Source organism: Lolium rigidum, chromosome 6 (assembly GCF_022539505.1).
Source record: "Lolium rigidum isolate FL_2022 chromosome 6, APGP_CSIRO_Lrig_0.1, whole genome shotgun sequence".
Classification (NCBI taxonomy): Eukaryota; Viridiplantae; Streptophyta; class Magnoliopsida; order Poales; family Poaceae; genus Lolium; species Lolium rigidum.
In genome coordinates, this window is record NC_061513.1 from 6,834,646 (window position 1) to 6,861,363 (window position 26,718).

Consider the following 26,718-nt stretch of genomic DNA (forward strand, 5'->3'; position numbering starts at 1 on the left):
TTGCAAGTACCTGCTTTGGTTGGGCGGAATCAACTTCAGGCTGGCCGCCGTATCCATATTCCTTCACCTTGCGATCGAACTCTTCAGTGTCCATGGATTGGGTGTCTCCGGAGATTGGGCTTAGGTTGCCCAGAATCGACTCTTCAACCGGATCTCCGCTTTCTCCGACAGCCTCTTGCTGATCCGGAGCAGCGTTGTTTTCCGGGGCCTCGACCTGCTCGGGACCAGCTCCGGCTTCTTGAGGGGCGGTTCCGGCGGTATGGGCCAAGAAGTGCACAAAGTGACACCTTTGCTTCTCTAACACCTGGGAGACCCAGGCGGATCTGCATTGGTCTTCCACCGTTATTTCCTCGCTCGGGGCGGATTGGGTGGGTTTTAACTTTTTCGGATCTAAGGCGGAATCTTCGCCGGGAAGTTCCTGCGTCTCGGATCGGATCTTCGCGACTCGCGTCCTGCTCAGCGGCGGTCGCTTCGCCGCTACTTACCAGTGGGTTTCCGTCGGAATCGACGGCTTCCCCGATGAAGATGTGTATGCCGCCAACTGGGACGATGGAGAGCTTGACGGGATCGGTTTTAGCCGGAATCCAACACTCATCCGGAGGGACGATCGGCAGATTTCCGGCGTAAAGGACACGCCCCACAGCGATGGTGTCGTCATAGCTTCCCATGGCGGAACCCTCCCGGTTCCGGCCTCCGTACGCCGCAGGCCCCACGGTGGGCGCCAACCGTCGTTGCCTAATCGACGGTACCTCGGAGGAGGGATCCTCACGAGGGGGAGAAGAAGTAGGGGCCATAGGGCGGAGTGCACACGGGACGGTGGTACGCGAGTTACCCAGCTTCGGAACACCCGCACGATGACAGGGCCTACCGCTGCTTGTCCGGAATTATCCGGACGCTTTCGCGTTGTTACAATGAGTTGTGGTTGTGCCTCTAGGGCTCCCGTGATCCGGCTTATAAAGGCGCACGGATCTAGGGTTTACATGGAGAGTCCTAGCCGGAATACAAGTTGCCTAACTACGGTACAATGTCTTGCCGTGTACGTCAAGGATCCGCCTTCCTCCAAGTACGTGCTGGATCCGGATACTTCATGGGCCGTCACGGATCCGGCCTCCTTCGTTGGTCGGTAGAGATCCGGCTTCCTGTTCCTGGGCTGGACTTCATCCTTCAAGATCTACAGCAACTGGGCCGCCCGATGGGCCACATGCCTCACCACCATCTATGGGCCACCCAGGCTTGCCGGATCTAGGCCATGCCGTTGATATACCCATAAAGTATACCCACAACACGCCTCATTAAAAACCTTTCCGGCCCCACTCGGTGCCCCGAAAAGGAAAAGAGTGCGTCTGAAAACTCGCGGGCGTTTCAGTACATTGTATTTTTACAGAGAGGGACTATATTTCGGCTCTAGGCATAGAACCGCCTGAGCTGCGCCACGTTCCAGGGGTTTTTCTCAGGAACCCCTGTCTTCTTGTCCTTGATCCTGTATGCTCCTCCGTCGATGACTTCCGTGACGATGTAAGGCCCCAACCATGGTGACTCGAGCTTCTCCGTACTTTGCCGGTTGAGTCGCAGGACCAAATCACCGACCCGAAAAGATCTTGGCCGCAATCGTTGACTGTGGTAGTTCTTCAAGTCTTGTTGGTACTTGGTAACCCGTGACAGTACTTCATCTCGAGCTTCATCGAGTGCATCCATATCATCCTCCCGGACTTTTCGTGATGTTTCTTCGTCGTACCCTGTTACTCTTGGAGAATCGTGCTCTATTTCAATTTGGTAGTACGGCTTCAGCTCCGTGGACGAGAAAGAACGGGGTTTCTTGTGTCGCCGTGTTTGGTGTTGTTCGGATGCTCCACAAAACACTTGGCAGTTCTTCTGGCTAGGTGTGTCGAGCCTTTTCAAGCGGTCCTAGCAGACGTTTTTTAATGCCATTGCGAGATGATGCCATTGGCTTTCTCGACTTGACCATTAGTTTGGGGATGTGCAACCGACGCGAAGTGCAATTTGATGCCCACTTCCGCACAAGTATGCCTTGAACTCCTTCGACGTGAAGTTGCTGCCATTGTCCGTGACGATGCCGTGAGGTACTCCAAATCGAAAAACGATGCCCTTCACGAACTTTATTGCTGATTGTGCGTCCGGTGAATTTATTGGCTTCGCTTCTACCCACTTGGTGAATTTGTCGACAAGCAACCAACAGGTACTCGTATCCTCCTGGCGAAGCTTTGTGCAACTTGCCTACCATGTCGAGTCCCCACTGAGCAAAGGGCCATGACAATGGTATTGGCATAAGTTCTGCCGCCGGAGAGTGCGGTTTTGTGGCGAATCTCTGGCACGCGTCGCAAGTTCGTACTATCTCTTTTGCGTCCTCAATTGCTGTCAACTAGTAGAATCCTGCTCGAAAGACTTTGGCTGCAATAGCTCGACTGCTTGCGTGGTGACCACATATTCCCTCGTGCACATCCTTTAGGATTATTCTTCCTTCTTCTGGTGTCACACACCTTTGCAAGACGCCTGAAATACTTCGCTTATATAACTCCCCTTTGACCACTGTGAAAGCTTTGGATCGTCGAATAACTCGCCTTGCTTCGACTGGATCGTCGGGTATTTCCTTCCTGAGGATATATGATATGTACGCTTGCATCCAAGGAACTTCTATCATCATCACAAGTTCTTGGTCCTCTTCGTCCTCCACGGTTTCTTTGAGAGATGCCGAAGTTTTTCCTTCTTTTGCTTTTTTCTGCATCTTCTTCGGCTTCGTTGATCTCTCCGCTATTTCTTCCCAAAACACGCCTGGCGGAATTGGGAGGCATTGTGACCCGATGTTTGCGAGGACGTCGGCTTCATCATTGCTCAGTCTACTGATATGATTTACCTCGCATCCATCAAACAGCTTCTCAAGCTCATTGTATACCTCCTTGTATGCTATCATGCTATCATTGACTGCGTCACATTGGTTCATAACTTGCTGAGCCACCAATTGTGAGTCGCCAAAATTTTTTAGTCGAGTTGCACCGCAAGCCTTCGCCATCTTCATCCCGTGTATAAGGGCTTCATATTCTGCTTCATTGTTAGATGCGTTTGGGAACGTCATCCGTAGGACATATTTCAATTTGTCGCCTTCAGGTGATATGAGTATCACTCCCTGCGCCAGCCTCCTTCTACTCTCTTGGATCCGTCGAAGTTCATTGTCCAAGTTCTCGACAAATCTGGGGGTCCCGTGTTTTGCAGCTCCATCCACTCTGCGATGAAATCTGGCAAAACTTGCGACTTGATTGCCTTTCTTTTTTCATATGTGATGTCCCGAGGGGAAAGTTCTATTCCCCAATGGGAGACACGTCCTGTAGCTTCTGGATTGTTCAGTATATTTGAGAGAGGTGTTTCATTGACTACTATTATCGGGTGTGCCGAAAAATAGTGGCGCAACTTTCTTGCTGTTGTAATTACTCCATATGCTAGTTTCTGGTACTGCGGGTACCGCTGTTTGGATGGCGATAAAACTTCACTAATGAAATATACCGGCCTTTGCACTCCATGGAGTTTTCCTTCTTCTTCTCTTTCGACAACTAGCACCGTGCTAACCACTTGGGGTGTGGCTGCGATATACAACAGGAGAGGTTCCTTTTCCTTCGGCGCCACCAAGACTGGTGGTCTCGAGATTTTGCGTTTCAGATCCTCGAAAGCTCTATCTGCTTCTTCGTTCCACTGGAATTTCTCCCCTTGCTTTATCAAAGCGTAGAACGGTAGTGCTTTTTCTCCCAGCCTGGCGACGAATCTACTTAAAGCTGCGACTCGCCCGGCTAATTGCTCGTATTTCTTTTAACTTGGTTGGCTTCCTCATCGTTACGATGGCTTGTATTTTGTCGGGGTTTGCTTCAATCCCTCTTGCTGAAACTAAGAACCCAAGAAGTTCTCCTCACTGGGACGCCAAAAGAGCATTTCGTCGGGTTTAGCTTGATGCAGAATTTGTCGAGGTTATCAAAAGTTTCCTTGAGATCTTCGATCAACGTCGTCCCCTTTCTCGATGTTATGACTACGTCATCAATGTATACTTGTACATTTTTTCCAATCTGTGTTGCTAAACACTTCTGCATCATCCTCTGATACGTTGCTCCCGCATTTTTCAATCCGAAGGGCATTGTTTTATAACAAAATACGCTGTACGGTGTGATGAACGCTGTTTTGGCTTCGTCGTCTTCTTTTAATCTGATCTGGTTATAGCCAGAGTATGCGTCCAAAAAGGAAAGACGTTCACATCCTGCCGTGGAGTCGATAATCTGATCGATCCTTGGGAGGGGAAAGTGATCCTTTGGACAATGTTTATTGAGACACGTAAAGTCGACACACATGCGAAGGACTTTCGTGTTTTTCTTCGGCACCATCACTGGGGTTAGCTACCCGGTGGCCTCGGTGGATATCTCTTTGATGAAACCAGCTTCTCTGAGTCGATTAATTTCTGATAGCATAGCTTTGCGGTTTGGTTCCGAAAAACGTCGCAAAGGTTGTTTGATTGGTCTCGCTAGTGGATCCAAGTTTAGGTGGTGCTCGGCAAGTTCCCTAGGTACTCCTGGCATGTCAGCTGGACACCATGCGAAGATTTTCCAGTTCTCACGGGGGAACTTGACGAGCGCGCTTTCCTATGCGAGGTCCATGTCTTTTGCGATGGATGTCGTCTTTTTTGGATCCGTCGGGTGAATCTGCACCTCCTTAGAATTTTTCTCAGTGTTGAAAGTTGATTCTTTATTTGGCCTTGCAACGTCTGGCAGCACGACGTAGTCAGTCATGAGCCTTGATGCCAAATACTCATCTTGCATCCCGAAAGTCTCTGATAGTCGATGAAAATCCTTGTCACATTTATCGGCTAGGGCGAAGCTTCCTTTGATTGTGATTGGTCCCTTGGGTCCGGCATCCTCCACAATAGGTACGTGTAGTGTGGTACCGCCATAAATCTAGCATATGCTGGTCGTCCCAACAGAGCATGGTATTGTGACGGGAAATCTACGACTTCAAACTCCAATTTCTCGATTCTGTAATTTTCTCGGGTCCCAAACTGAACGTCGAGGTTTATCTTTCCCAACGGATAGCTTGGCTTCTCTGGTGTAATGCCGTGGAATCTCGTGTCTGTTGGTTTCGAGTTTGCCAGGGAGATGTTCATCTTCCTTAATGTATCCGCGTACATGAGGTTCAAGCTGCTGCCGCCATCTATAAATACGCGAGACACGTCAAATCCTGCGATGACAACTCGGTAGTATGAGTGCTGACCGCCCCGGTCGAGGAACTTGCTGCGGATGATCTGCTATGGTGAAGCCAATGTCTTGCCCTGACCAATTAAGGTACTCAACTGTTGGTGGAGGCATCTTCTCTGCCATGAACACCTGTCGCGAGATTACTTTCTGAGTTCTATTGGATGGCCTTCCCTTCTGAATCATCGAAACCGCTCCATTAGAATTGGGGTCAACGTAAGGTGGTGGTGCAGGCGCCGCTGCTATTCTTAGCTGATGTCGATTGTCATCTCGTTATCGCGGGAGGAGGTGGCAGGTGGACCTCACTTCGGGTTTTCGAGGGTTTCTTTGCGCTGCTCGGGCATTAGCATGCCCCGCATATCTCGAGCATTGCCTGGAAATTTCGACAATCCTTCAGCAGATGTCCCGACTGTCTTTTTCCGTTGTCGTCGAGGAAAAAGTGCATCCGACACGGCCCGTTCATCATTTCTTCGGGAGACACAAAAGGCCTCTGGAACCTTGGCCCGCTGTTTTGCCTATTTTGTCGAAATTCGTCTCTATTGTTACTTCGTTGCTCATTACTTCTCTGGTAGTCCTCTCGATTATTTCCTCCTGCGCTGGCTCAGAAACCAGCCGAAATTTGACCTGGAGCATCATAATTCGAGTACTGCCACGGAAATCGTCGCCTTGATTGATAATTTCGACCGCGGTCCTCCTCTGGCGACCTATGCCGTTTGTTGTGGACAACATCTTCTCCATCTGCCCATCTGTTTGCTATTTCCATTAATGCAGATACTGTTTTTGGATTGGTTCTTCCCAAATCTTCGACAAAATCTCCACGCATGATCCCTGCGACAAATGCATCTATTTCCCTCTCGTCAGATATATTTTCTGCCGAGTTTTTTATGATGTTCCACCTCTGGATATATTTTCTCATTGGCTCGTCTGGCTTCTGTCGACACGCCCGTAACTCCTCTAGAGACGCGGGTTTCTTGCAGGTGGATCGGAAATTCTTGACGAATATGTCCTCAAAGCTATCCCAGCTGTCGATAGACCCTGGAGGAAGCTTTTTGATCCAAGATCGTGCAGCTCCACTTAAATGCACCTGAATACTTTGCATGGCTGTTGCCCTGGTCCCTCCAGTTAACTTCACCGTCTCGAGGTAATCAACTAGCCAATCCTCTGGATCTTGCAGGCCGTCGAATTTTTTGAAATGATCAGGCAACTTAAATCCCGAAGGAACTCGAGTTTTTCGTACTCTCCTTGTGAAACACGGCAAACCGCACATATCCTCGTCGTTTAATTCTGGGGAATACCGATGTTCCCTTCTGCCTTGCCGTGCTCTGTCTACCCTTGCTTGTGCTGCCGTATCTCTTGCTCCACTTGTTCCTTCGACATTTGCTGCTGCTGCTGCCGTAGGTCGTGGACTATTTTGCCTTGCAGCTCCTTCTGGCGGTGTTGATACAAACGCCGTTCCCATGGCTTCAGCTCCTGCCACTGCCATGTTGTACAAAGCCTCCCTTGGATCTCCCGGAGGTGGCCCGGATGCAAGGATAAAGGCTTGTGTCGCCATATACCCAGCCTTCCGGTGTCTTGGGGATAATATTCCCTCTTGTGTCTATCGACATAAAAGACATGTCGAGGTTTTGAACCAGGTACTCTCTTTCTCCTTCAGGTATGTGTTGCAATCTTGACCTTGCTCGTTCCGAGCTTCTCTATGGCTATCTCCCGAGGTTCCGGATTGTCGACTTAACTCTGCCCTTCGTCTGCTTGACGCAGAAGCTGCCTCCTTTCTTCTGTTTAGAGCTTCTGTCTGTTTTTCCAGTTCTCTTCCAGCTCGGGCGAGTCTATATTGATAAGCTTGCAGTTCTTGGACTGTAGCAGTTGTCGTCATTGGTTCCGAGCCATCTAAAGCTTTCACAGCTCTATCCCAGGCTGTTTGTGGAAGTTGAACTCTGACGCGTGGTGTGGGCCCGACATATTTAGTGCCCATACCTCTCCTTAGATCTGAGGGATCGACATAGGGATTGCCCAAATCGTCGAAAGCCTCCGATGTTTCCTCTTGATCGCGACTTGCATCTCCAATGGCAAAAACTTGATGATATTTTGGAGTTTTCATTTTGCTTGGTTCGGTGACACCATCATAGAGTTTGGTGAAGACCTTCCCAATAGAGGCGGATTTGTCGATGAAGTCGAAGCTATCAGTGTCGTTTGAATCATCGCTTATATAAGAGTCCGCCGATGATTCGAAGGACATGTCGCTGAAGATTCTGGCAAGTTTTTCACTTGCCCTGCTGTCGATGAAGCGTGGCGACGAAATCTCCTTATCGCTGGACTCGACGGATGATACTGAGTTTGAGAGATCAGAACCACCCGACGAAAATCCCGACGAGATCGGAACTTCGAGACGATACACTCCTTCTTTCTCGACGCGGAAATCGAATTTTCCAAACGTCATCTTCATTGGCTCCTCCAGATACGCATATGCATCCAAACGGGAGGGCGGGTGAGGAACAAAATCAACAAGACCAGTTTCGATCTGTTTACCTCTGTCCATGATATTGCTTGCTACTGATGAAGTCGACGATCTTGAACGTGCCATCGAGATCAGCTCCTTGTCGCCTCTAATCCCCACAGACGGCGCCAATTGACAAGGTATTAACTTGTCAACGGATGAGCATCGTTCCCAAGGAGACGATCGAGGCGATTGCCCAGAGCGTAGGCATCTCCAACCTGCCCGCCGATGTCTCCGCCGCCCTCGCCCCCGACGCCGAGTACCGCCTCCGGGAGCTAATGCAGGTCCGCTGCCCTTCCCTTTGCCCTTGCGATTATCCCCAACAGATTCCAATCATACATAATTTGGGTTTGAATGTGACTTGGGGAGATGGGCGTATAGCGTCGTAGGAGCTAAAATTTCGAGATAAAAGAACGTATTGAAGCTGGTAGTCAATCCAGTGGCGGAGCCAGGATTAGAGCAAACCCCGGGCCAAAAAATAAAGGCGAAAAACCTACGCTAAAAAGCTCATGTAATAGCACACCTTTTTCTTACAATTGCAAAAATGATCATCTAAATCAACTGAGTTGTTAGCGATCCAACAAAGTACATAAAAAATCACATAATACTAAAAACTAGTAATACACTTTACAGAAAGATAGTACACGTACAAATCTGGTTTCTGGACAGTCTATTGATCAATTTCAACCGAGACACTTAGATGAACATAATCAGTCAATTACGGCTCACAGATGGAGCCTCAGCTTGAAGCCTAGTCAATTACATAGTCTAATTGAGTGAAGCATGTATTACGAAAAGTAGAAGACGTAGAGTAGAGGCGCATGACCGCACCAGCACTCGCACCTCCCGGCCTATGGTCGCGCTCGCGTGGAGGAGAGCATGATAAGGTCAGGCAGGGTGGACGAGTAGCGGTAGCGAAAGCAGTCGAGCAGAGTGCGGGGGGTCGGCAGAGAAGGACGGCTCGGACGGGTTCCGGCCATCCAGGGAGCCTGCGGGCCGGTGACGACGCGTGTGTCCGGCCGCTGTGAGGGGAGGAAATCAAGCAGGAAAGGAAGCGTTCGATCCGTTCGGACTAGGACGATGCATCGCACCATGGACCAGATCGAAATTCTCCATAAGTAGTAGTAAGCCGGAAAAATTGCTGCGCCCCGGGCCATGGTCCTAGTTGCCCGGGGTGTAGCTCCACCCCTGAGTCAACCAATCATATCTGAATAGAATTGACAACACATACCGACTGTCTATTAAATACCGATCACTTCTTTCTATAGAATGAAAGATTGTTGTGGTACGCGAAGAAGCAGTAATGATTAGCATACAAAGATTCAGACTCCATGAGTACTAGCTCTCTCTAGGAAGGCCAACATCCGTGCAAAAAAAAAAAGGAACGCCAACACGACCATGGTCATAGAAGCTAGCAAACACCTGCCACGAACCTTGTGAGGCATCGAAAATACCCCACAATCTGAATATTCCATCTGAATCTGGGCCCAAAAGGGAATCTTTATCCACAGCATGAAACAATCTCAAAAAGAAACTATGTATCACGCTAATTATGTGAACCTTAATTTACACACATTTGTAGTACATGGTTGGCTTCGCGGTACCCATGGGAGATGCTTTGAATTGTGTTATGGTAAAACAATCTGAAGCTTAAATCAACTTTGCACTGGATCCGCTAACAAAGTAAAAAAAATTAGTTGGAAGAGTGGGGATTGGGTGAGTGAAGGATAGAACGGTTGGAGGTAAACTAGCTGCAAAGTGCCACCAAATCCAATGGTATTTAGTGAAAGCCAATAAAAAAAGAACCATCAGGATATATTTTATGACGTGGCTGAGTGAGGATGTTGGAGAAAACTGCAGTAGTAGGAAACTTGCAGTTTACATATATTGGATTATTTACTTCTCTTGTTGTCCACAACAGCTAATTTTACCACTTGAGAAGTTTTCATGGAATCCCGAAAAATGACATTCCCGTTCTATCTTTATAATCATATCTCACATGTTCAGGACATACCAGTTGCTCATTAGTATTGTATTATATTAATTTCAGTATTCTGTGCATTGTTTCAGGAGGCCATCAAATGTACATGGCATGCAAAGAGGACAGTTCTGACTGCCGACGATGTTGACATTGCTCTCAGCCTTAGGAATGTTGAGGTGCTTTCCCTTCGAACAATAAAACTTGGGATGATAAGAATGCAGAGTTTTGTAGATAACTAGATATAGTATCACTTGAATATGTGTCTTAGTGAAATTATCTTGGTACGTGAACATGAGTATTCGTATAGAATTTTTGAAACAGCTTAACTGACGCCATCTGATTTGTTGCTTTAGATTTACACTCAGCCTATATATGGATTTGCTTTTGATGACCCCTTGTGGTTTAAGAGAGATCTGGGCCATATGGACCTCTTCTATTTTGATGACAGGGAGTAGACTTCAAAGAGGTAAGAGCAGTATTGATGAATGAATCAAATACATTTAGACTACTTTATTTTGATAATCAATTGGAGGTGTTGGCAGCAGCGCCATCGATCTCTGTACGTGCAGAAATGTTTTGAGTTGCCACAGGTTACTACCGTGGTAAAAACCATCAGGGATACCTTTGGCTGTGTTTAGCTTTGGGCCTAGATCTGATTACTCAAACAAAAACCTTGTGCAGGCAAAATATTGACTATCTAAAACATACCTGTGGTAAAACCTTGTGTACATCTTGGGTACTAGTAAATTTTGCTTCGGTATAAATTGGTAGTTTGGCAGAAATTCTAAACAAAATTAGGCATAATAATAACATGTTAAAATTACAACCAACGACAATACCCAAAAAAAAAAAGTTATGCTCGAAAAGAAGTGGACATGCGAACACATCACCTTCGAGAACGAGAGGATCGACATTGGTTTCGAGCGGCGGGAGTTTTGTGGCTGCATACGGCTTTCGTAGTGTACATTGGAACCGTTTCCACGGAGTTCTTGATCCTTCCTCGGCTGGATCTGTTCGGCTTCTATGGAGTTGTTCATCGTTTCCCGGTCAGATACCGCCCAACTTATGCTTAATTGTTCATCCTTCCTCGGTCAGATCTAGATTGGCTTCTATGGATCTGTCAACCCTTCCTCGGTCAGATCTAGATTGGCTTCTATGGATCCGTCAACTCTTTCTCGACCAGATCCGGCTTAGCTTCAACGAAAATGTTCATCATCCCCCCCCCCCACCCCCCGGATCTGGCTCGGTTGGCAACATGGTCAACAACACCAAAACTGAAATCTGGTGATATAGCCAGCTTGGTTGGCAACAATAGATAGATCAATCTAAAATTTTGGTAGTTGTAAATATCTTACTAAAAGAATACCTGATATGTTTGTGTGTAGATGATTTCAAATCATCAAGCACCACCGGGATCCCCCACCGTCCGCTCCTTGACATCCACATATCTAAGGATAGGGCCACCATCATCGCGACACCGCTCACTCGAGATCTAGATGTGCGGCCCACCTTTCGGGACCTCCGCTCCGGTGTCCATGCTCAAGCCAACAACCCCTTCGAAAAGGTAGGGATAGGACGCTTAGATCTGAGCCCTTCTGGCCGAGATCTAGCCCAACTGCGACCAACCGAGAAGATGGCACTACATCGAAGGGTTGCGAGTATGATGCGATATCCTGCACACGGTGACAACATGATCTACTTTCCCCGTGCAACGCCTCTCCGTCATCCACAAGCCATCCTGCACACGGCAGGAGGAACCCCACCAGACCCGCCCGACGGCCCAGACCTAGGACCCCATGCCTAGATCTGGTCATCGCCGCCCATCTCAACGGTTAGTTCGCCACCGTTGGCTAGCAGCACAACCTCGAGAGCCCCTAAATGCACAGGGGAAGGAAATCATGTTGTCACCGCCGGCGGATCTAGTCGACGACGGCGGGGAGAGGGGGAGGAGTGCTTGGGCGTAGGGTCAGGTGTTGGCCCATGTCCCTCTCGCGAGGAGGGCGAGAGGGGAAAGGCCAAAATGGTTTTTGCCTTCCTCGTTCGCTTACTACCACGTCTTTTATAATGATTTGCTATGGTTATGGACGCGATTGCCACGATGAAAGGGAAAAATATTGATTAACATTATGTGATATATAAAATATAGGATGTAAACAAATAGGGAAGTAGCATTTCCTAAAATGAGTTAGTACTAAGTACTAACCTATATGATGCGTGCTGATAAAAAAGATAGAATGATAACAAACTGAATAATGACCTTCCCCTAAACATAGAACCCGTGTGAAGTGTGAAATCAAACCACAATTTCCACACACCTCTCACAATGCAGTGGACACTAGTAATAATTTAGTAATTCATAATTTGAGAAGGGAAATAGCACTAACCTTTACAAAAACAACAATCATAGTAACTTATTTTAAAGCATGATGGTAAAGCCACTTTTCAATAATATATTGCTTTGTTTCTAGTTTTGTGTACTAACTACCACATATGTTTTCATGTCTTTCTAGGCTACATACATAATTGCCTCTATGTGATGTGTCATGATGACGAAAAATATAATGGAAACAACCCGTTTAATAACTTATGTGGGGTGACAATAAGAAAATTAGGAGTCAAGCTAATCGAGCATTTACGTTTCCCTAAATCAAAGAGACTAGCACCTACAAGGCTTGTGATGATGAAAAGGTAGGAGTTGCTCATTTTGTAAGTTTGGAAGGTAGCAATATGCATACGAAAAGTAATCATTTTTGTAAGTTGTTCTGGTGCCACTTTTCTTATCATGAGACATCCGTATGTTACTACTCGCCCAGTTTATATAAAGTTTGCTACTCATTTTGTTTAATCCTATTATTCTTATCACCAAGCATCACATGGATTTTTGTTAGGGTTGTTGGCATTTTTCTTGTCATCACACGCCACGGGAGTATAAGAAAAACAAATAAAAATTGAAGTTTTCACCTGCCTAGTCATCATCTATCTCATCCTTGTCCATCACATATCTTCTCCTTGTCTATTTGTTTCACATAACCATAGAGACGATGGAGATGAATATAGATGTGGACAAACCAATCCTATACTCCAAGCAAGCAAAAACTCCTTTATTTGGACTTCACTACGACGTACCATTTCGAGAGTTGGCACACGTCACTCGGTTGGACTTCCACAACTTTTATTTGTTCTATTCTATCTAGCAAACACCATGCTATGGACGTCATTGAGTCGCTTGACGATTTATGATGTGGAAAGTATAATGGAAACAAACCACGTAATAATTTCTACAGTTCTTGATGACAAGGAAAATATGAGTCCAACAAACTGAGTAGTAATCTTTCCTTGCGAGTGATACCTATATGACGCGTGATGATAAGAATGTAGGAGTTGTACTTATCTTGCAAGTTTGGAAGATAGGTAGATGCTCATGAAAAGTAAACTTTTTTGCAATTTGTTCCAATCCCACTTTTATTATCATCACTCTTCATGTAGGTTACTTTTTTTTTTGACATTCTTCATCTAGGTTACCACTCGCACTATTTACATAGAGGTTATGTTGTAAGAATGGGTATCACCCTACTCGTAGTGGGACCCCAAGCCTAATAAACGTCTACATGGATAAAATTCAAGCAAAGTCGGTCCAAATTGGTCAATAAGGACCCTCGGTCATGGCATGGTCAGCAAATTAAAGACGAAGACCTGAGAGCAATAAACCCATTAGTGTGAGGTGCTAGGGAAGCTAGTCTACGATGGAGTATGCACAACACTCCCTCCTAGTAGTTTTTCCATGTTTTCCCTGCTACCTACCACCATGAAGGGCATCCTTGGTCATTTAGCAAGAAATGACCTCCATTACCCTCCCACATGGTAGGTGGGAGGGCATCCTTGGTGATTTATCAAGAAATAACCTCCATTAACCTTCCACATGGTAGGTGGGAGGCCAATCTTGGTCTTTTAGCCATAAATGATCTCTATTATCCTCCTACATGGTAAGTGGGACGACATCTTTGGCTTTTTAGCGAGAAATGACCCAAACTAACATCTCGCATGGTAGGTGGGAGGATATCCTGGTCTTTTAGTGAAAAATGACCTCCATTACACTTCCACATGGTAGGTGGGAGGGCATCATTGATATTTTAGCGAGAAATGGCCCCAACTTACCCACCCACGTGGTAGGTGGGAGAGCATACTTTGTATTTTAGCCAGAAATTACCCTAGTTGCCCTTCCACATGGTAGGTGGGAGGGTATCCTTGGTCTTTCAACGAGAATGATCCCAAGTACCCTTCTGAAAGATCGAGATGTCGTCTAGAGGGGGGGTGAATAGGCAATTAAAAACTCTTACGGATTTGTCTTGTAAGAATGCGGAATTAAACTATCGTTTAGTTTACAAGCACAAACCCTAGATATGCTAAGCTCAACTAAGTGTAACAATAACAACTAGAGCTAAGCAAGATAGGCACAAGATATATGTAGCACAAGTGATAGCAAGATATATGTACTTCAAGCACGATGGCTATCACAAGGAAAGAGAGCTCGGTATAGAAATAACCGAGGCACGCGGAGACGAGGATGTATTCCCGTGTTCCCTTCCTTTGCAAGAAGGTACGTCACGTTTGGAGGAGTGGAGGTCCACGAAGGGTTCCCCGCGCCACGAAGGCTCACCCTATGTCAACACCCGGATTTTTCAGTCCAGATGTCTGTCATGTCATACATCACAATCTCAGGAATATTGTTGTTGCGAGACATAAAAGCTGAATATCATAAGTCATCATTCATTACATACCATAGTCGTCTTACAGATAGAGATCACTTGATCCAATATTACACAAATAGTTGATCTATTGATCAACGGACACAAAGTTCACAGCGGAAGCGTAAATAGAAGGGACTCTATAGTCCACAGGCCAACGTCTGACGTCAGAAGATTCCCTAGTTTTCGTAGACATCTTGGTTGCCGTCATCTTGATAGTTCTGCTCCTCTTCATAGTCTGGCCATTTGAATAGCCAGGGACACAGCAGTGAGTACTTTAAAGTACTCGCAAACTAATACTAATGTAAGTGCTAACACTTCTAGTAAAGGGGGTGCTAAGCTCTAGTTTATTTTGCATCAAGCCAATTTTAGTTCACAAGTATTGGAGAAAAGACTTATTCATGTGCTAACTAACTCAAGTGGGAACATTAGTGTCATTCCCACAATTCAAGTTGTGATTCAAAAACAAGTCACCATTCACTTCACCAATATTTTCAAGAATCTGACACCGGAAACTGTATGGCCTTTCCAACCGTCCGTAACCGTGGACACGGCTATTCGAATAGGTTTACACTCTGCAGAGGTTGCACACTTGTGCCACAACATTTGATTTCATCCGTCGGGATAACCCCGAATCATCGTAACACAGTACGCGGATCATCAACCATAACCTTTCGCTTACAAACCCTAGTATAGGCACCTCTCCCCATGAGCTTGGCCTCCCAGTGAAGACCAACTGTTAACCTGGGAACTGCACAGGGCTTGTCCGTACACTTCACCTCAATTCACATCATTTCTCAACAACGGAGGCAGCCTCGGCATAACCCCTATGATGTGTGTTCAGAGGGAACCCATACTAAGATGCATAAATTTTCAGTTAAGCCCTACCCATAATGAGGTATTGTGGGGGTACTCAAAATTGGAAAGGTATCGCATTCAAACCAATATCAGTTTTAATAAAAAATCACCATCTTCTCTTGGTCATATTCACCTTCAAAAATCATTCAATGGAATGACTCATCATTCCAAGGTTTCAAATTCAATTCAAGTCACATGTTCCCATCTAGAGTAGTCAATTTTTAGTATTTAGCACTAGCACTAATCATGAGGGGTGCTATCTTTCTTGGCTAGCTTTGAGACTCACTTTTCTACTCTAGTAACCTTCTTTAATTTTAGACCAAAGTTAACTATAAAAGTAACTCTTTAAAAGAACAAGTAAAAACTTGTAAGGTAAAAACTTGGGATAGGCTTGTGGTAAGAAAGATAATACTAATGGTGCTTTGCCCCAAAGGGCTTTGCACTTTGCAAGAATATTAGCTTGCAACCATAGAGCTTGCAAAGGTGTTAGCTTGCCTTGGTGGTTGAGGTTATCAAAGTGCTCTTCTTCCTCCTCTTGGTAGAATCCCTCCTCTTCCTGGTATTCTCCGGTACTAGCTTCTATACACGAATACGAGGATACAATCACCAAGAAATACTTAAGTAGTCTTAATTAGCCTGAATGGCTCACTCCAAATGATCTAGCATCATCACTTAGCATTGCTACCAAAAATTATTCTAGGGTTTTCTTACTTAGTGTTAGAGAAATAATTTCCTCTCATTTCATATGTAAATGATAGTTCCCATTTAGTTCTTGAGGAATAATTTCCTCTCATTGAATCGTCTTAAGATTTAACTTCCTCAAACAATCATACTTGAAATCATGTTGACCTCAGTCAACCATTCATCATCATCATTTGAGAAAATGATTTAAATGAGGTAGAATACCTCATACTATTTAACCATGCTATTTATGATTTAACATCACCAAGTATTTCATGTGAGAGTAAATGGACCAGGGTCTAAACCTCATATGAAAGTACTTGGGACAAGATTTAAATGAAGTGAAACACTTCATATGATTTGCATACTAGTTTTGGACAATATCAATTGACTAAACTAGCCATATAGTCCTTTATTTCAACTAGGGCATGATCATCCAAAGTGACCACACCATATTTTTGCATAAACAATTAGTGTAAGTGAAATGTGAGCTATTAGAGTTGGAATTAACTAAATACCATTTTTGGTTGATTTTTAAGATTTATTTGAATGTGCAAAAGTCCCTGACTTGTTCTTTTTGTCACATTATTTCTACAACAGATCTCACGATGAGACCAGTGGAATTGTTTAGAACTTTTCAATAGCCTTCTAACAACATAAAGTTTGTTAAATTTGGCCAAGCCAAACAGATTCTATTGAATTTCAAAGTCAGGACCACTATTTGAAATTCTCTGAAACAAATGAATTTGAAATTTGCTAAATGGGCTAGGCGGGAAATACATGGGCCGAAAGATTTAAAAAGCCAGGGGGTCAGCCCAACTAACATTGCGGGCCAGCTGACAAAGGGGCCCGCGCGTCAGTGACTGTTACACGCCGAAGCGGTATGGGATGCGGTGGACCGTTACATTAGAAAGCGATCGAGTGGCCCTGGGTCGTCGTCTCCGACGAGACCCTAACCTGGTCGCGGCGGTGGTGGGGGTCGACGGCCAACCTGGGGTCCGGCGAGGCTTGGCGAGGGTGTGCGGCGGCGTTGTCGAGGACGAGGAATTGACTGGTAGCAGCGGCGTCGCTCGTGGAGGCGTCAATCGACGGCGTCGCTGATGTACTGGCGCGGCAAACTCCGGCGAAATTGCAACGGCGGAGGGGGTAATCGGCGAAGGGTGGTGGTCAGGGAAGCTCAGGAGGGAGAGGGAAAGGCGATGGCGTGCTCAGTTCGTCCAGGGGCGGCCTCCTTTTATAGCTGCGCGTGGTGACCGTGGGGTGCGGCAGGGTCGACGGCGGCGAGGGCATTCCAGGGCGTCCCAGGGCAATGCAACGCGCGCGGCAGGGTCCGTTGACAAGGTATTAACTTGTCAATGCCTACAAGTAGTAGACTAGGGTTTCGTTGGATGTAGAGGGCAAGTAGATCTCGAAGGTTTCAGCCGAAAAGTACTCGACGATGCAAAAACTAGGGTTTGTGAGACTGAATCGATGCTTTCTTTGTCCCTCGACCCCCCCTTATATAGGAGGTGGAGCCGAGGGATTCGTGATACACAAGTTTACAGAGTCCGGGAGGGTTTCTAACCCATCCCGCAAGATTACAAACAATGACTCCTATTACAACTCTAGCTTTCCTTAATAGTATCTTGGGCTTCCGAATCTTCTTATCCTTCGGGTCGTGGGCCTTCAGTAAACCCCGGGTACTATCTTTGGCAGGCCCATTGGGGATGCCTATGTCAGTAGCCCCCGAGATTTTGCTTGAATCGCAGAGTCAGGGAAAATCTCCACCTTTATATTTATTCGATAACTCTGAACTTTTACCACATATTTTTGCATACAAATTTCTATATTGTACAGGGATATTGGTAGTTGGGGCTAGTTCATCTGACGGATCAGGTACTAGTTAACTGCTCTAGTGGCAATCCGCAAAAACCTACTTCAAGATCACGTCCCTGGACATGATCTCGGGATACTGGTGTAAACTTCGACAGGTGCCGCTTAAGGTCTTACCATTCTGTCGAGTCCCAGTCATATTTTATGGGTACCTAACGCGTCCGTTAGGATTTTTCTTCGTATCTGTTGATACGGAAAAAAAATAGCAAACCGACGTCAGAGACGGTGCCACGCCGCACAGAACGGATCTGGGGTCTTACCTTCGCAAATTTTGCGGCATTCAGAGATTTATTCGCAACTTTGGCGCTCTGAGAATATATTGTCGAGTGCTTATTCGGCTGTTGGAATAGCACATTTTATTGAGTCAACTGATGACTTATATTGCTCTCCCGATGGGAGTATATGTAGAGTTATTTGTATAACTCGAAATATACTCACTTCCTCTTTCTTTTTCTTTTTCTCTCTTTTTTATAATTTCATCGGGCACGCGAACAGCGTTCCTGATGGGAGTAGCCCCCGAGGCTACAGTCAAGAACTTGTGCTTGAGTGTAGGCTCCACGCCTTATGTCGCTATATTTTTCACTTGTCGCATAATTTTTCAAATCTCTCGGGTGCGCGAACAGCGCTCCCGATGGGAGTAGCCCCCGAGGCTATGATCAAATGCTTGCGTTTGGTCATAGGCTCTTGCCATTTTTATTTTGTCATACTCGAATATTTCTTTTTTCCAAAGTAGCCCCCGAGCATTTGAGCAAAAACTTGTATTTGATCAAAGGCTCTCGAAACAATAATCTTCCGCTGTCGCCGTTCTTGTGAAGCTTCATAACCGAGATTTTCTTTTACCAAGGTGACATCACTGCTGACAACAGCCACGACCAATATATCGGGAAAACGCGAGAACCGTTGTCTCTCTGCCTTGCGGGCCCAAAAATCCTATCAATTTGACACGTCGTGCAAGTGGGGGACACACGTCCTCCGTTTTTCCTGGCGCACGTACTGTAGCTCTTGTCTTTCCTCTTCCGTATGAAATTACTTTTTACCCCTTGTCCACGTGTACACCATCTGTCCCACAATCTCTCAATCCAACGGCGCGTCGATTCACCGCACCTCCATATAAAGTCATCGTCTTCCTCCGCCAGTTCTTTCGCTTGCGCCGCACCTCTGCTGCTCCTCTGCAAAATCCTCCATTGCTCCCATTACTTCAAGCGCTCTGATAACCCACAAGTATAGGGGATCGCAACAGTCTTCGAGGGAAGTAAAACCCAAATTTATTGATTCGACACAAGGGGAGGTAAATAATACTTATAAGCCTTAACAACTGAGTCGTCAATTCAGCTGCACCTGGAAAAGCACTAGTAACAGGGGTGATGTGAAAGCAGCAGTAATATGAGAGCAAGAGTAATGCAATAACACAGCAACGAGTAGAGTAATATGAGAGCAATGGCACCAGAAAATAGTTGATACTACTTCCAATGACATGTAGAACGAGTATATGACGATGAAAGATGGACCGGGGTTCCCAGCTATCTACACTAGTGGTAACTCTCCAATAACAAGTGTTGGGTGAACAAATTACGCTTGGGCAATTGATAGGATTGAAATAGCATTAAGACAGAACATCAAGATCATTAATTATGTAGGCATGTTTTCCATATATAGTCATACGTGCTCGCAATGAGAAACTTGTACAACATCTTTTGTCCCGCCAGCCGGTGGCAGCCGGGCCTCTAGGGAATCTACTGGAAATTAAGGCACTCCTTTTAATAGAGCATCGGAGCAAAGCATTAACACTCCGTGAAAACATGTGATCCTCATATCTAAGCCTTCCCCTCCAGTTGTCCCAATTTCTGTCACTTTGGGGCCTTTGGTTCCGGACATAGACATGTGCATACAACTTGTAGATACAATCTAAGCAATAAGTATAGAGCTTAAATCTAAGATCATGCCACTCGGGCCCTAGTGACAAGCATTAAGCATAACAAGATTGCAGCAACAATAACTTCATAAACTTTGTAGATAGACAATCATAATGTAACAATCCATCGGATCCCGACAAACACAACACCGATTACATCAGATGAATCTCAATCATGTAAGGCAGCTCATGAGATCATTGTATTGAAGTACATGGGGGAGAGAATACCAACTAGCTACAGCTAGAACCCGTAGTCCATGGGGGAACTACTCACGGAGCAACTAATGCAAGGGATGTGAGTAGAACCAATATATATAGAGCAAACTCCCCCACAATGTATGCACATGTGATGAACATGAATTCATTGCATACATTGTCAAGATTAACCTTTGGGACAATTTCCACTATATATATACAACCATGCAAGACATACAAATATGGAATGCATGAGAGGCAAAACACTTAAGCACAAACCAAACTTAAGTATAAAACCATTCCCTTAAACCCTCTAAACTTCTCCCCCATTGGCATCGATTGTCAAAATGGGTGAAAAATTTGGAAGGCCAATATAATGTGAGTTCCTCCCCAAAGTGTGCACTTCTCACAATTTGAGTGGAATCAAATGCACATATCCAATGATGAATACTTGAAGGAAGTCAAACTATATTGAGGATCAAAGATTGCATAAGAATCACATGATGGAGAAAGTTTTTACAAATAAAGCAAGCAACCAAAGATCCAATTTGGACAAACAAAGATATCATGATAAGAGATATATAGTGCTTTGAATATAAGGAAGCTCCCCAAGGTTCGTGCATAATTTATAGTGTTTGCATTTGAATACAATATGCACAAACATGGAATCCTTACTCCCTCTATATCATTTAGAACACAACCAAGATAAAGATAATATGCTTATCAAGAATAACGTGAGTCCAACAATTACGAGATATGAGTGCATGAAGAAAAACAAATAAACCAAGCACTCATAAAACTTCTTTACCAACACCACTAAAAACAAAAGGGTAAAAGATGGTTGGCAAAGAACAAGGATATCAAGTTGATGGATTAACGCTCTCATGTATATAAGTTTCTAAAGTGGACATAGTGATCCATAAAGAAACATGCACACACAAGAGGTTAACAAAATAAATAAGACTAGATATCCAAGATGAAGTCATAAAATATACCAAGGATGTTTGCTTAAAAAGAATATATAGCCTATGGCTCCAATTTACACATTTGTGGTATATGAATGAGCTTCAACCAAGAAAATCTCAAAAACATCACAACTAACAATAAGGGAAGTAAAGCTAGTTGGAATGTTTTGAGAGAGGCAACAAGTATAACAAATAGGGATTTATTTCGCAATTTTATCAAAATTGCACATAAGAGTTCTTTGAGGAATTGATATGCAATAAATTGCTAGAGGGCATATTTGGGTAGGTGAATCATAAACATGATTATATATATATATATATATATATATATATATATATATATATATTCCCATCATATGCATCTTCTCAAATTACTCAAATGTACAATAAGAAGTTTTACTTTAAAATGGATTTTTCAAGAACCGCAATATTTTTGAAATAAATACTTTCATGCCAAGATACAACCTACAAGAGGTTGGATGCTACATGAGAATGCATGAATAAGATACTTGTTACCAAGATAGCAATGGCATGATGTAGTAGATAAGATTTCATCGATCATCCTAGCTTGAATCCAAATATCATATGGTGACAACACCTTCCTTATAGATGAGACAAGCCTCCATTGCATCTCCAATGTACCTAAAACATCATTCAAGTACATCTTGGTCCCCAAACTTATTGTGTCCAACATGGTTAGACAAACCACAATATATAGGAGACACTCCATATAAATATGTGCATATTTAGATGAAATTTTAATTTCATGCACATCTTGGCCATTTAGGATTTGATGGAGTATACCCTATATAATGGATCAAAGAAAGCAAGCATGCTATAAATATAAATAAATTACATATAAGCACGCACAAAGACTTTTAAAGATCCAAGAAAGGTATACTTTGGACAAAACACCAAATGAATTGAAGAAGGTATAAAGGTGTGACCAAACAAATTTGTTGTCCAAATTATATTAAAGACGCAAATCACAAAAGATTTGTTCAACAAAGTTCAACAAATGAACTAAGAAGAAACCATTGAGCATAAAGGATGAAGTAAAGCAAACATGCTCACGGATTTATCTCATTCAACAAATAAAGCATAGAAGAAGGAATGAGATAGCAAAACTCCCAAAAGAGCAAGGTTCGAACAAATAAACCAAACCCTTTAAACTTTTCACAATGGCACAATGTACCGTAAAGAAAAGGTTTGTCTTACAAAACAAACACTTGATATGAATCAAGAGAATTTATCAAAAGATTTTCCAAAAGGACAAGGAAGACACATGGGAGCAACAAGGATTTGTTGGAAATAAAATAAGGCAATAAGAAGCAATCCAAGGTGAAGGTGATCCATAAAATCAACCACATACAAGGTTATCAATTGTCAAAGACAATGAGAATATTGGAATTAACTTCCGGTGGTATATTAACAAGGATAGTAAGGATCAATTTCACAATTAAAAGGCATAGGATAAGTATATAGAATTAAGCACTATGCATGGATGAAGATTCTTGATAGCTTCAACTAGTCAAACAATCACGCACGACAATGATTAGAATAACATGAAGCAAACGGTGTCCCAAATAATGTATAGAGAATGTATTTGAGGAAAACCGTACCAAGAATTTCTTACTCAAACAAGAATCCATAAGATGAGCAATAAAAGCTTTTTAATATAAGTGGAGCTTGTTTGAGCAAACATGCCACCTAGAAACAAGACAATTAAGAGCATCAACTCTAAGTGGCATAACCTCATATGTTCACATTTTCTAGGCTTGTGATATGTACAAAACATATTACTCCCCCATAATGTGATAAAGCATTTCTTCTAATCAAGAGGCAATTAAAATTCGACTAGAGATGATTAATGGACATTTAGAATTTGAATTTCTCATGAGTATGACACAGCACATAGTGACTAGATAATCTTGTAATATCAATACTAAGTGGTGGTACCCATGTACACACATTTTAGAGAAAGAGAGGTGCACAATGCATATCACTCCCCCAAAATGGAATGTTCCATTAATCACTTAAAGAGAGCCAAATAAGATGTCATCAAGATGCATTAGGCTCACAACAATACACAAGTATATGATGAGTCAAACAAACATACTTGAATACACAAGATAGGTAAGTAAGACACGACACATACACACACATATTTGATACAAAACCAAACATGCAAATGGGCAAGTAACTTACAATAAATATGATGAGTTGAAGTATAAGTTAACCGCAAAGAGGAACATTGGATATAAGATATAGATGATAATCCATATGACTTGGCTTGGTCAAAATATAATATATGAAGATCCCTTAATTCTTCATGAAGTAGCCAAGTCTCCAATTCCCTCCACTTGTACCTATTGATCAAGTTTGAGCTTGTTGGTCCCCAACCAAGTTGGGTCCTAAGAGGTTAGTCACAATAGGCTTGGCAACCCAAATGGTTCTTTTCTTGAAACCACTTTGAGTTCCAACAAACTAGGCAAACACATTGCCATCCTTATCCTTCCCTAGAGAATAATCATCATCAACAATTATAGGGTGATGGCGTGTAATTGACACGTCCGTTGGGAACCCCAAGAGGAAGGTGTGATGCGCACAGCAGCAAGTTTTCCCTCAGTAAGAAACCAAGGTTATCGAACTAGTAGGAGCCAAGAAGCACGTTGAAGGTTGATGGCGGCGGAGTGTAGTGCGGCGCAACACCAGGGATTCCGGCGCCAACGTGGAACCTGCACAACACAATCAAAATACTTTGCCCCAACGTAACAGTGAGGTTGTCAATCTCACCGGCTTGCTGTAAACAAAGGATTAGATGTATAGTGTGGATGATGATGATTGTTTGCGAAGAACAGTAAAGAACAATTGCAGCAGATTGTATTTCAGATGTAAAGAATAGGACCGGGGTCCACAGTTCACTAGTGGTGTCTCTCCCATAAGATAAACAGATGTTGGGTGAACAAATTACAGTTAGGCAATTGACAAATAAAGAAGGCATAACAATGCACATACATATATCATGATGAGTACTATGAGATTTAATCAGGGCATTACGACAAAGTACATAGACCGCTATCCAAGCATGCATCTATGCCTAAAAAGTCCACCTTCAGGTTATCATCCGAACCCCTCCGGTATTAAGTTGTAAACAACGAGACAATTGCATTAAGTATGGTGCGTAATGTAATCAACACAAATATCCTTAGACAAAGCATCGATGTTTTATCCCTAGTGGCAACAAGACATCCACAACCTTAGAACTTTCCGTCACTCGTCCCGCATTTAATGGAGGCATGAACCCACTATCGAGCATAAATACTCCCTCTTGGAGTCACAAGTATCAACTTGGCCGAGCCTCTACTAGCAACGGAGAGCATGCAAGAACATAAATAACATATATGATAGATTGATAATCAACTTGACATAGTATTCAATATTCATCGGATCCCAACAAACACAACATGTAGCATTACAAATAGATGATCTTGATCATGATAGGCAGCTCACAAGATCTAACATGATAGCACAATGAGGAGAAGACAACCATCTAGCTATCGCTATGGACCCATAGTCCAGGGGTGGACTACTCACACATCGATCCGAGAGCGATCATGGCGATGAAGAGACCTCCGGGAGATGATTCCCCTCTCCGGCAGGGTGCCGGAGGCGATCTCCCGAATCCCCCGAGATGGGATTGGCGGCGGCGGCGTCTCCGGAAGGTTTTCCGTATCGTGGCTCTCGGTATCGGGGTTTTCGCGACGAAGGCTATAAGTAGGCGGAAGGGCAGGTCAGGAGGCGCCACGAGGGCCCCACACAACAGGCCAGCGCGGCCAAGGCCCGGGCCGCGCCGCCCTAGTGTGTGGCCGCCTCGTGGCCCCACTTCGTTTCCCTCTCGGTCTTCCGGAAGCTTCGTGGAAAAATAGGACCCCGGGCGTTGATTTCGTCCAATTCCGAGAATATTTCCTTACTAGGATTTCTGAAACCAAAAACAGCAGAAAACAAGAATCGGCTCTTCGACATCTCGTCAATAGGTTAGTGCCGGAAAATGCATAATAATGACATATAATGTGTATAAAACATGTGAGTATCATCATAAAAGTAGCATGGAACATAAGAAATTATAGATACGTTTGAGACGTATCAAGCATCCCCAAGCTTAGTTCCTACTCGCCCTCGAGTAGGTAAACGATAACAAAGATAATTTCTGAAGTGACATGCTATCATAATCTTGATCATACTATTGTAAAGCATATGAGATGAATGCAGCGATTCGAAGCAATGATGAAGATAATGAGTAAACAAATGAATCATATAGCAAAGACTTTTCATGAATAATACTTTCAAGACAAGCATCAATAAGACTTGCATAAGAGTTACTCATAAAGCAATAAATTCAAAGTAAAGGCATTGAAGCAACACAAAGGAAGATATAAGTTTCAGCGGTTGCTTTCAACTTCAACATATTTATCTCATGGATAATTGTCAACACAAAGTAATATAACAAGTGCAATAGGTAAACATGTAAGAATCAATGCACACAGTTGATACAAGTGTTTGCTTCGGGATAGAAAGAATAGGTAAACTGACTCAACAATAAAGTAGAAGATAGGCCCTTCGCAGAGGGAAGCATGGATTACTATATTTGTGCTAGAGCTTTTCATTTTGAAAACAAGAAACAATTTTGTCAACGGTAGTAATAAAGCATATGTGTTATGTATAAGATATCCTATAAGTTGCAAGCCTCATGCATAGTATACTAATAGTGCTCGCACCTTGTCCTAATTAGCTTGGATTAACACGGATTATCATTGCATAGCATATGTTTCAACCAAGTGTCACAAAGGGGTACCTCTATGCCGCTCGTACAAAGGTCTAAGGAGAAAGCTCGCATTGGATTTCTCGCTTTTGATTATTCTCAACTTAGACATCCATACCGGGACAACATAGACAACAGATAATGGACTCCTCTTTAATGCATAAGCATTCAACAACAATTAATATTCTCATAAGAGATTGAGGATTAGTTGTCCAAACTGAAACTTCCACCATGAATCATGGCTTTAGTTAGCGGCCCAATGTTCTTCTCTAACATTATGCATACTCAAACCATTTGATCATGAAAATCTCCCTTACTTCAGACAAGACGAACATGCATAGCAACTCACATGATATTCAACAAAGGTAAAAGTTGATGGCGTCCCCATAAACATGGTTACCGCTCAACAAGCAACTTATTAAGAAATAAGACACATAAGTACATATTCTTCACCACGATAGTTTTTAAGGCTATTTGTCCCATGAGCTATATATTGCAAAGACAAAGAATAGAATTTTAAAGGTAGCACTCAAGTAATGTACTTTGGAATGGCGGAGAAATACCATGTAGTAGGTAGGTATGGTGGACACAAATGGCATAGTGGTTGGCTCAAGGATTTGGATGCACGAGAAGAATTCCTCTCAATACAAGGCTAGGCTAGCAAGGTTGTTTGAAGCAAACTCAAGTATAAAAGGTGCAGCAAAGCTCACATATGAACATATTGTAAGCTATTATAAGACTTTACATTGTCTCCTTGTTGTTCAAACACCTCAACCAGAAAATATCTAGACTCTAGAGATCAATCATGCAAACCAAATTTTAACAAGCTCTATGTAGTTATTCATTAATAGGTACAAGGTACATGATGCAAGAGCTTAAACATGATCTATATGAGCACAACAATTGCCAAGTATCACATTATTCAAGACATTAAACCATTTACCACATGCGGC

The 26,718-nt window shown here is 43.7% G+C and overlaps 1 pseudogene; it reads left to right on the forward strand.

Moving 5' to 3' along the window:
- The first annotated feature begins 7,892 nt into the window (after positions 1–7,892).
- Positions 7,893–26,718, forward strand: part of LOC124668470 — a 72,221-nt pseudogene continuing 53,395 nt past the window's right edge.